At 44.6% G+C, this 9,253-nt stretch overlaps 1 long non-coding RNA gene across 1 annotated transcript; it reads left to right on the top strand.

Annotated features, from left to right (window-relative positions):
- Positions 1-7,290: 7,290 nt before the first annotated feature.
- LOC142069985 (uncharacterized) lies at positions 7,291-8,993 on the top strand. The gene is made up of 2 exons (XR_012665944.1): positions 7,291-7,337; positions 8,403-8,993. It is a non-coding gene; the product is annotated as an uncharacterized LOC142069985 (long non-coding RNA).
- Positions 8,994-9,253: the final 260 nt, after the last annotated feature.

Below are 9,253 nucleotides of genomic sequence, written 5' to 3'. Positions count from 1 at the left end.
GATCACCGCCTCTTACAGGCTGGTCAGCTCCTCGTATCCTCTCCCCTATCCAGCTGCTTCTTCCGGATGAACTAGTCACTAGCGCAGAGCAGGGAGTCTCCTTAGTTGCACACAGTCTGTTCTGTTTGTGGCCTCCAGGCTGACTGCTAAAAGGGGAGTACGCTGCTTCACATACCTCCCTACCGTGAGTGGACCAGTTGGTGCACTCACCGAATAGCCAGATCTCCTCATCTGTTCATGAGAAGATGTCCACCTTCTCACGCTCCTTTTTAGGATGGTGTCCTACCCAGACCCAAAAGAACTGCAATGCCAAGTACCACTGGGTAAGACAGCCATTTGAGTCCTTCATTGTCTGGAGCCAACACAGAACTTCGCGATCTGTCAGCAGGACAAGTGCCCCTCAGTAGTTAGTCTCCTTATTTCTCACCTGGCATTTCCTTGGGTTTACTCTCACATTGGCCTCTCGTCGCCTGGATTTGAAGGCCCAGACTGGATCTAAATGACCTGACTGGATTGCTCATGCACAGATACAACTCTGGATATCAGTAACTCCAGTGAAGTCAGGAAGGTAGGTTGCCCTTAAAACTTTTACTGTGAAAGAAACCTGCAAGGTGTAATGTGTGCATCGTACTCTTACAGTTTCATGTAAATACGTCTGTATTCCCCCACTGTGGCCCCTTCAAGTTTCCGGTTCCCAGGCAACAGTGCTCTTGGGTGGAGATCTGCCTCTCTCTCTCCCTTCTGACAGGGTGCTTTCAGGCTGCAGCAGATCTCTGCCTTACCCTCTGATATCCCCAGCAAGCCTGACTACCTAAAGGTGAGCACCTGTAGCCCCTGTGCCTCCTTTTCTCTCTGAGGTCTATGAACAGTGTAGTGCCTTCAGTTACACGTTACCACACAGCTCCTTCGGTGCAAGCACCTCTACTCTTACGGTAAAGGCATTTCGGAGAAAGCAGATGAACAACAATAAAAGTCCCTATAAGCATGCTCAAAGCTTACCAGAGGGCACCATCAGCCAAGTCTTTCCTACTCTTCGGCAACTACTTGGCCAGAAGGTCCTGTATGGTTGTGGATCAGAAAGAAGGCTCTGAGTCAGTTCAAGCCCAGACGTTTTATACCAGAAGCCCTTTCTTCGTTGGTCTTTGGAAAATCCAGCATGAATCAGAGAGAGATGGTACCTCTGTGTGGATGTTTACAAACGTCTGCATTTTACCTTAATCACCCACGCACACACTGTTTTAGTTTCTAGGGAAGCAGTGATACCCTTCCCGCTGGAGTAAAACACAATCCTACGTACAATCTCTGACCCACAGTGACATGTAAATTTCATAACATACATTCCCACAAAGTTATTGCATACAATTGCAATATTTCTCACAACTACTAGGTGAGGTTGAGAACAGACTGGAAATCACAAACATGAAGGAAAACAATTATATCAGTTGAAAGAGTAATGTATGCAACAACATTAATTTGCAACTAATAAAGACCTCGTGAACAAAGGGCATCTCAGACCTTCCAGGAGATCTGAGAAACTGTATAAAAGCTCTTTCAACTCAGGGCTATTTCCCTACTTCTCTTCACCTCTTTTCTTTGCTGAACTGGGTACGTCTGATGTGAATCACTCTCTTTATAACTACTGAGGTGCCACACTAGCGATAGTTTCCATTCAGGAGCAAATCTTGTAGTTTGCATGACTAATACGATCTCAGTTCCTGATGAATCCTCCAATCAGTCCGTCTCTTACCCCCTCTATGCCCACGCAGCTCTTAAACAGAAATTCTTCCAGACCTTAATTCTGGACTCACCAGTCCTCTCTTCATCATAACGGCCCATTCTCCATCCTGGTTTTCATTTCTTCGCTGCCAGATCCTCCACTGTTACGTAGAGATTAGAATCAATCTAGAGAGCCATCATTTATGCCAGTGTACTGTGGGCGTACATTTTACAAGATCTGACACTTGACACTCACTTCCGCTCAGCTTGCATGATCCAGAGCAAAAGCAGATGGGACCCAGAGAATTCAGCTTCAAATGGAGATCGATTTTTAACAATATTTTTTCTTTCGGAAAACCTAGTCTGTTCTCAGTTACGGGTGTTAGTTGTGACAAATAATGAAACCACATGCAGAATCTTTGGGGAAATGCTTTGTCTTAGGATTATCTCTCACTGTGTGTACAGCAATACAGGGACGATTGTGTCTGACAGACACAAAGAGGAAGGATACCACAGCTCCTGCAGGAACTAAAACAGTAGGGGGTGATTCAGGGAAATCATTGAGGAATGGAAACACTTCCAGAGAGGTACTACCCCCTGGCAACCTGGCCTATGGTTGTGCAGCCTTCAATCCCTGGGTGAGAAGGGAGCCTGATGCGGGTCTCCAACCAAGAACGCTGACAACCGGGAGCTGAGGGAATCACACAGGGGGCTACAGTTGCATTTACACTGAAACTGTGATCGTGTGATATTCACGTTACATCCACATACAAATCAGTACTCATGTGCCTCTCTCACGCCGATTGCAATACAGGTTATGTACCTCATTAGTTCTGTGACTCTCTGCCACAGTGGTTGGCAAATAAGAAATGGAGCAGAAAGGAAAACCAAAAGGCTGGTAATATGATGCAGAAGGACTTTAATGTGAATTAGAAGAGAAGGGCATAGCAAGAGACACAAGGAATGCAGAGCAGAAAGACTATATTTCTAGGGTTTCAAGAAGGTCTACAAGAAATCACTGGCTCCACGGTGATGCATTTCATACCAGATGTTCTTCTTCCTTCATTGCAGCTGTAGCGGTAAGAGTGAAGTCCTGTTTCCAGCATTTTTATCCCAGTCAGGATCAAATGAGACAAAGCAGAATGGGAGCAGAGCACTACGCTCTTTCTCTGTGAGTCATCTTCTGTAGCAAAACTAAAGGCAGAGACAAATGGCCCATACCCAGGAAGAGGCCAGTACACCCAGGGCCTAATTCTCACTGACACTAAGGTCCCTTTACGTTGCTCTGTAAGGAGCCTGCTCGTGAGTGTAAATGTTATTTGTGCCAACTTTAAGGTCCCTGCCTCAGTGACACTGCCAGAGTGGCCTAAAGGGGCCTTCATGGAATTGGGAGTCAGGCCTTTAGAGAGTTCTAGAAGAAGCCGTTAGAATAACGGTGGGGAGGGATAGCTCAGTGGTTTGAGCATTGGCCTGCTAAACCCAGGGTTGTGAGTTCAATCCTTGAGGGGGCCGTTTAGGGATCTGGGGCAAAAAAAAATTGGGCAGTGTGCCTGCTTTGAGCAAGGGGTTGGACTAGATGATCTCCTGAGGTCCCTTCCAACTCTGATACTCTAAGAGGAGGCATTAGCGGAAACAGTCATAAAGGGAAATCCAGCTACTAGGTAGGTTTCCTGAGGCACTGAGCAATCACAGCTCCCATGGCAGTGGTGGTTGCTCAGCATTTCTGAAAGCCATTGCCCATAAGCTGATCGCTGAATCGTATCTTGCTTTTCGTTTCCTGGTTGTTCCTTGTTCCGGGTCTATTGCTCCTCAGCGAAACATGGCCAGCATCGTCCATAGCCATACCCACTGCCCCATCGGTAAGGGTAAGAGTAGCAGGAATCGTAATTAGGGCCCCATCCATAACTGTATGGCCTATAGTAACCCCATGGCCGATAGCAGTCATAATAGCCCCTATAACCGCCCCAGCCCCTATTCCAACAGGGGTCACAGCCCCAGTAATGAGAAATCTTTTGGTGGTGCTAAGTCATCTTTCTGCGTTGGAGGTAAACCTGAAACACACAGGGAAAAGCAGGGAAAAGAGTCAGCGTAATGCATTAGAGCCAAGAGAATGAAAAGGAAAAAGCTCAGTTCCTATTGTCACGAGGGCTAGAGAGAGAGAGAGACGGAGCCAGGAAATGATAATCTAGCCCCTTAGTTCCCAGCTCCATTTTGCCTCCTATTGCCTCGTCCTAGTCCTCTTGCTCCCCTCTCTCTTAGCCTCCCTCACACCAGAAGTCCATGTAATGTCAGACTCTCTGAACTATTGTTGAGCAGCAGCTGTCACACTATAAAGAAGCACACAGACGTGGTTTCTTATGGAATAAACTGGGGAAGTTTCTTTCTAGCACCCCTTAGTGAAAAGGTGGGTATGAGATTTTTCCAATCTACCTAAGAGATTTGAACACCTAATTCTTAAGGAAAATAAACAGGCACTAGTGTCCCAAACGCCTAGGTACCTGTAAAAATTGCAGCCTATGCTTCTAAACCATGAATCTACCAATGCCTGCAACTGACTAACTGCTATTTTAATGGAGAAGCCCCTTTCCGTAGCCAATATTCACAAAGTTACTTGCAAGATTCCGTCCTAAATTAAAACCATCACGTATGTAACATTTCGATAGCTCTAGAGAGTTTGAGAGAAATAGGACTCACCGAGCTCACCGAGGGGGATAAATCAAGGGAAGTGGTTAAAGAGCCCTGAGTCCTGAGCGCTTTTATACAATTTCGCAGACTGCCAGGAGAATCTGAGACAACCTTTAGTTTAAGGTCTTAAATGACTACAAAACAGGCTTTGCTACGCACGTCACTCCGTCATCTGATATAATTGTTTTCAAGATTATTGTGTTTTCAGCCTCCCATGGCATGACATGCACACAACACCCTTTCCGTTTCAGAGTAGCAGCTGTGTTAGTCTGAATCTGCAAAAAGAAAAGAAGGACTTGTGGCACCTTTGTTAGTCTCTAAGGTGCCACAAAAACACCCTTTAGGTTTCTTTCATCTGAAAGGTTTTATGGAGCACAATTTAACCTGGAATTATTCTAGGGACCTCCATCAGATTTACAGGAAGAATTAATGCAAAGGTTCGTCAGAGCTGTATCTATTGAACAATCTGCTGTCCTGTAAAAGAATCCAGTTTGGTCCTTGTGAGCCAAGCCGGTAAGCGTTGCGGGCATTGCACAGTTCCTCTTAAAATTCAAAGGAGGGAAGGAACGCTGTCCAAAGTCTGAACCCTCAAGTTTTCTGATCTCCTGCCCATTGAAGTCAATGACAGCCATTACTCTGGCTGGGTGGGTTTTCTCTCAGGTATCGGACGCAAACGTTCTCAGTGTACTCTCTATGCCATTATCTAAATCACTGATGAAGAAATGGAACAAAACTGGACCCAGAACTCATCCCTGATGGATCATAATCATAATGATCATAATAAGGATCAGTAACATAATCTTCAGTTTAGAATTCAAATATCCAGAAGATTGTGATAAGACACTTACGTTTATTCCTGTGGAAAATCCCATTCCTCGCTTCTCTCCATCTGACTGTGACTATAAAGCAGAATCTTAACTCCAACCTCATATTTCCCTCCAAACATTTTCCCATCTCCTCCAGCAACATGGGCCCCGGACCTGTTCCACCTACATTAGCTGAGGTTGCAGCTAAGGTTTGAAGAAGTGGTTTGCAATGTGGTGCTAGCTGTCTTGGGCCCAGGGTATTCGAAAGACAAGGTTGGAGAGGTAATATCTTTTGTAGGTGAAAGAGACAAGTTTCCACAGAATGATTCTTCTGCATGGGCTGGAAAACTTACACAAGTTGGTCCAATAAAATATATGACGTTACCTACTTTTTCTTTTGTTAGTGAAATATTTGGAAGCCGAGAAAGTGAAGGGTCTAAGAAAGTTTAGCAACAGTGAGAAGTGGGTAGCAAATGCTATCTAGATTACGGTGCGTTATTTGTAACTTTGTCACTTCCTCTGTGACCTTCACCCCAACGTAACTCTATTTATTTGCACATAAGACAGGAGTGATAACAATCTAGTGGATGTTCTATTTCCCCAGGACACCAGATCTCAAAGCACTTCACAAACATTCATTAAGGTTGTTGATGTCCAAAGTGTTGGATTATTACAATGGTAATAGTTTCTTACTGGAAGACGCCCTTCGAATGAGCAATAGAGTCACTTTAAAATGCATGTCAAGGTCACTCGTGTCATTCTCCTAATTAAGTCATGGTTTGTAGCTCAGAGTTTTGGACTATTTGATTTCCATTGGAAAAAAAATGGCATTTCCTTTTCAGATAAAAATTCCTTTTCAAGTTTAAGAACAGGAGATCAGCTGGCATAAATAAGCACAGCTCCGCAGAATTCAGAGATGTTCGTGGCATTTGAATCAACATCAAGTGTCTTCAACCTTGCCTGGTTAGAGGAAAGAGCCTTTGGGAAGAGAGGTTGTTATACTTTAAAAAACATTCTCATCATGCTAAGAAAGCTTTCTGCAAACTCCGGGTCTTGCAACGTGCCCTAAAGTTGGTCAGACGTTGAATTAATCTAACCTCATAACATAGCCTTGGCCGAGAAAGCCATATCTCCATTTTCCTGAAGCTTTATCAGCTGCATTTTCCTGCAAGACAAGAATTGTCTTGGCTGTTGTTGGAGGGAAATCATATTGCTGATGTGGTAAATGTTCCGGGATTGACCTCAAAGCCTTTATAAAATATTGCAATGCTTTTTATCACCCACCCTCACCTCAACGCAAGAGGAACCCTGCAGTAGGCAGCACCATGAGCTTCTGCCATCATGATCATCCTGACCCCACAGCATTGGTGACATAACTAGAGGTAGATTATGAACTGAATTTCTAATCAATATATGGGGAAATTCACCCCTGCACAGAGGACCAACACAAAGGCCCTATTCAACTCACAAGTCCCTCTTAAGACCTAATTTGAAAGATATAATGGGACTTAGAGAGTTCAAAGACCTTATCCTCTCTTTCTTCCAGGGGGAATTTTCAAGTCATAAGGTCTGAGTCAAAACCCTCCCACACTAATGTCTCACATTGATTTCAATGGGCATTAGATCTCAAAACTTGGGGTTACAGATTCTGAACACTGAGATTTCCCCTCCCTCCTAGGAATTACAAGAGCAGTACAATGCCCGCAATACATATCAGCATATCTTAGCAGGACCAAACTGGATTCCTCTGCAGGACAGCAGTCTGCGAAACTGATACAGCCCTGAATCTCCTTGACAATCACTCTCATTAGCACTCCTGAGGAGGTCACTAGAATGATACCAGGCACGAACGTGTCCTATAAAACTTTTAAAATAAAAGAAACCCGTGGGCTTGTATGTGCATGTTATACCCCATGTGAGCCTGATAACACAACAATCCTGAACACAGAAGAAAACAATTATATCAATTGCAGGAGTCATGTGCCCAGCAACATACGTTTTGTAACTAATTAGGACCTCGAGCAAAAGGATGTCTCAAGTTCTCCAGGCTGTTTAAGAAACTGTATAAAAGTGCTCGCGACTCAGGGTTCTTTAACCACTTCTCTTGACTTCTCCTCCCTGGTGACCTTGGTAAGTCTGATTTGACTCTATCTTTCTATAGCTATCAAGACGTGTTCGTGATGGTTTGATTTAGGACTGAAACTTGCACATACCTCTGTGATTACTGGCTTTATTCAGGGGTTTTCCCACTGGAAAAAATGGTAAGTTATTAAGTTGCAGGCATTGGTGGATTCAGGGTTTAGAAGTTAAGGCTGCAAACTTTCAGAGGTACATAGGAATTTCTGGACACTAGGTCCTCTTTATTTTCATTAAGAATAAAGTGTTCAACTCCCTTCGGTAGATTTGAAAAATCTCAGACCCAACTTTTCAGTTTGTGGGGTTAGGAAGAAATTCCCCCAGTTTATTGCCAAACAGATTGCTTCTGTGTGCTTCTGCGTTCTTCTGTGGCAGCTGGTACCGAACATTCTTTCAGACACATTATTCTGATCTGATCCAGCAGGGCAATGTCTATGTTCTTCTGTGCACCAGGAGCATATTAAGATGCAGAGCCACAACTGGTGTAACTCCACTGAACTCAGTTGATCAGTGCTGATTGCTACCGGCTGAGGATCTGGTTCTTACTGTTTTGTTTTCCCAAAAGCATATTGTCCATTGATTCATTTGTAAGTATTACTGACCCACAAGGTTCAGAAGCCAAAGCACCATGCTCTGATTTTGAAGGGAACTGATCTCTCTGATGAGGTTAAATCCTCACAAGGAAACTATCCCGAACAAATTTGTCCCTGCCATCCTCCTTAGAAACATTTTGTAAGAAGGAATAAAAATCCCTTGCGTGTATGACAGAAATACTCTGTGTTGTACGTTTACTTATTCCAAAGAGTGTTCTTAGGAGAAATGGACTGAGAAGTGTTCAAAAGGGTTGGATAAGAGGGGGGCTAAGAGAGAGGGGAGCAAGAGGACAAGAAGGAGAAACTGGGAGGCAATAGGTAGCCAGGACATAAGGGTCTAGGTCACCATTTCTCTACCTCTCTCTATCTCCCTGGCCGGCAATACAGTAGTAACTGAGTTTTGACCCTTATTATTCCACTGGCCCTAGCGCATTGTGTTGACTCTTTTCCCTGCTGTGTGTTTCAGGTTAACCTCCGGCGCAGAAAGATGACTTTCGATGAACTCATGAATGATGAATTGTATTATAACCCCTACTGTTACCAGGGCTGGCGCGGCTATAGAGGCCATTATGGCTGCTATAGGCCCTGGGGTTCCTGGAAGCCATACAGGTATGGGTGGGGCCATCAGTATGGTGGCCACTACCCTTACCGATGGGGCCATGGGTACGGCTATGGAAAGTTCTGGCCATGTTTAGCCGAGGAGCAATAGACCCGCAACAAGGAACAACCAGGAAACGTCAAGCGAGATATGGAATCACAGCTGGGCTTATGGGCAATGACGTTCAGAAATGCTGATTGCGCACAACTCCCATGGGAGCTCTGAGTCCTCAGCACCTCCGGAAATCTGCCCAGGATCTTTATTTCCCCACTTACACTTTATGACTTTTTCCTCTATTGTCTTCCAGAACATCTGGTGTGAAAGGCGTCACCTTGTAACGGGTGATTTCTTGTTGACTTTCATGAAACCCTGGAAATAGGTTCTTTTTACGCTGCCTACTGTCTGTCTCTTCCTGTGTACTTCTCCTCTTTTTCACATTAAACTGATTCTGCCTCATAATATCAATCTTTTCGTTTTCCTTTCGGCTCCATTCCCGATTTACCAGCCACTATGGCCCAGATTCAAAAGAGCTACTTACGTGCCTAACTCCCACTGAAATCAGTGCGAGCCAGGCACCTAAATACCTTTGTGAATCTGGGTCTGTGGGTAACAACTCGCTGCTGGGCAGGGAACCAGTGCCTGTGCATTACTTAAGTCCCACTCAAGCCCTGTATTGCGAAGAGCATCAGGTCTGGCAAAAGTCTGTATATCATAAGAGA

Source organism: Caretta caretta, chromosome 24 (genome assembly GCF_965140235.1).
Source record: "Caretta caretta isolate rCarCar2 chromosome 24, rCarCar1.hap1, whole genome shotgun sequence".
In the NCBI taxonomy this organism is placed as follows: Eukaryota; Metazoa; Chordata; order Testudines; family Cheloniidae; genus Caretta; species Caretta caretta.
The sequence above is the reverse complement of the archived record's forward strand: the minus strand, read 5'-3'. Positions and strand labels throughout refer to the sequence as shown.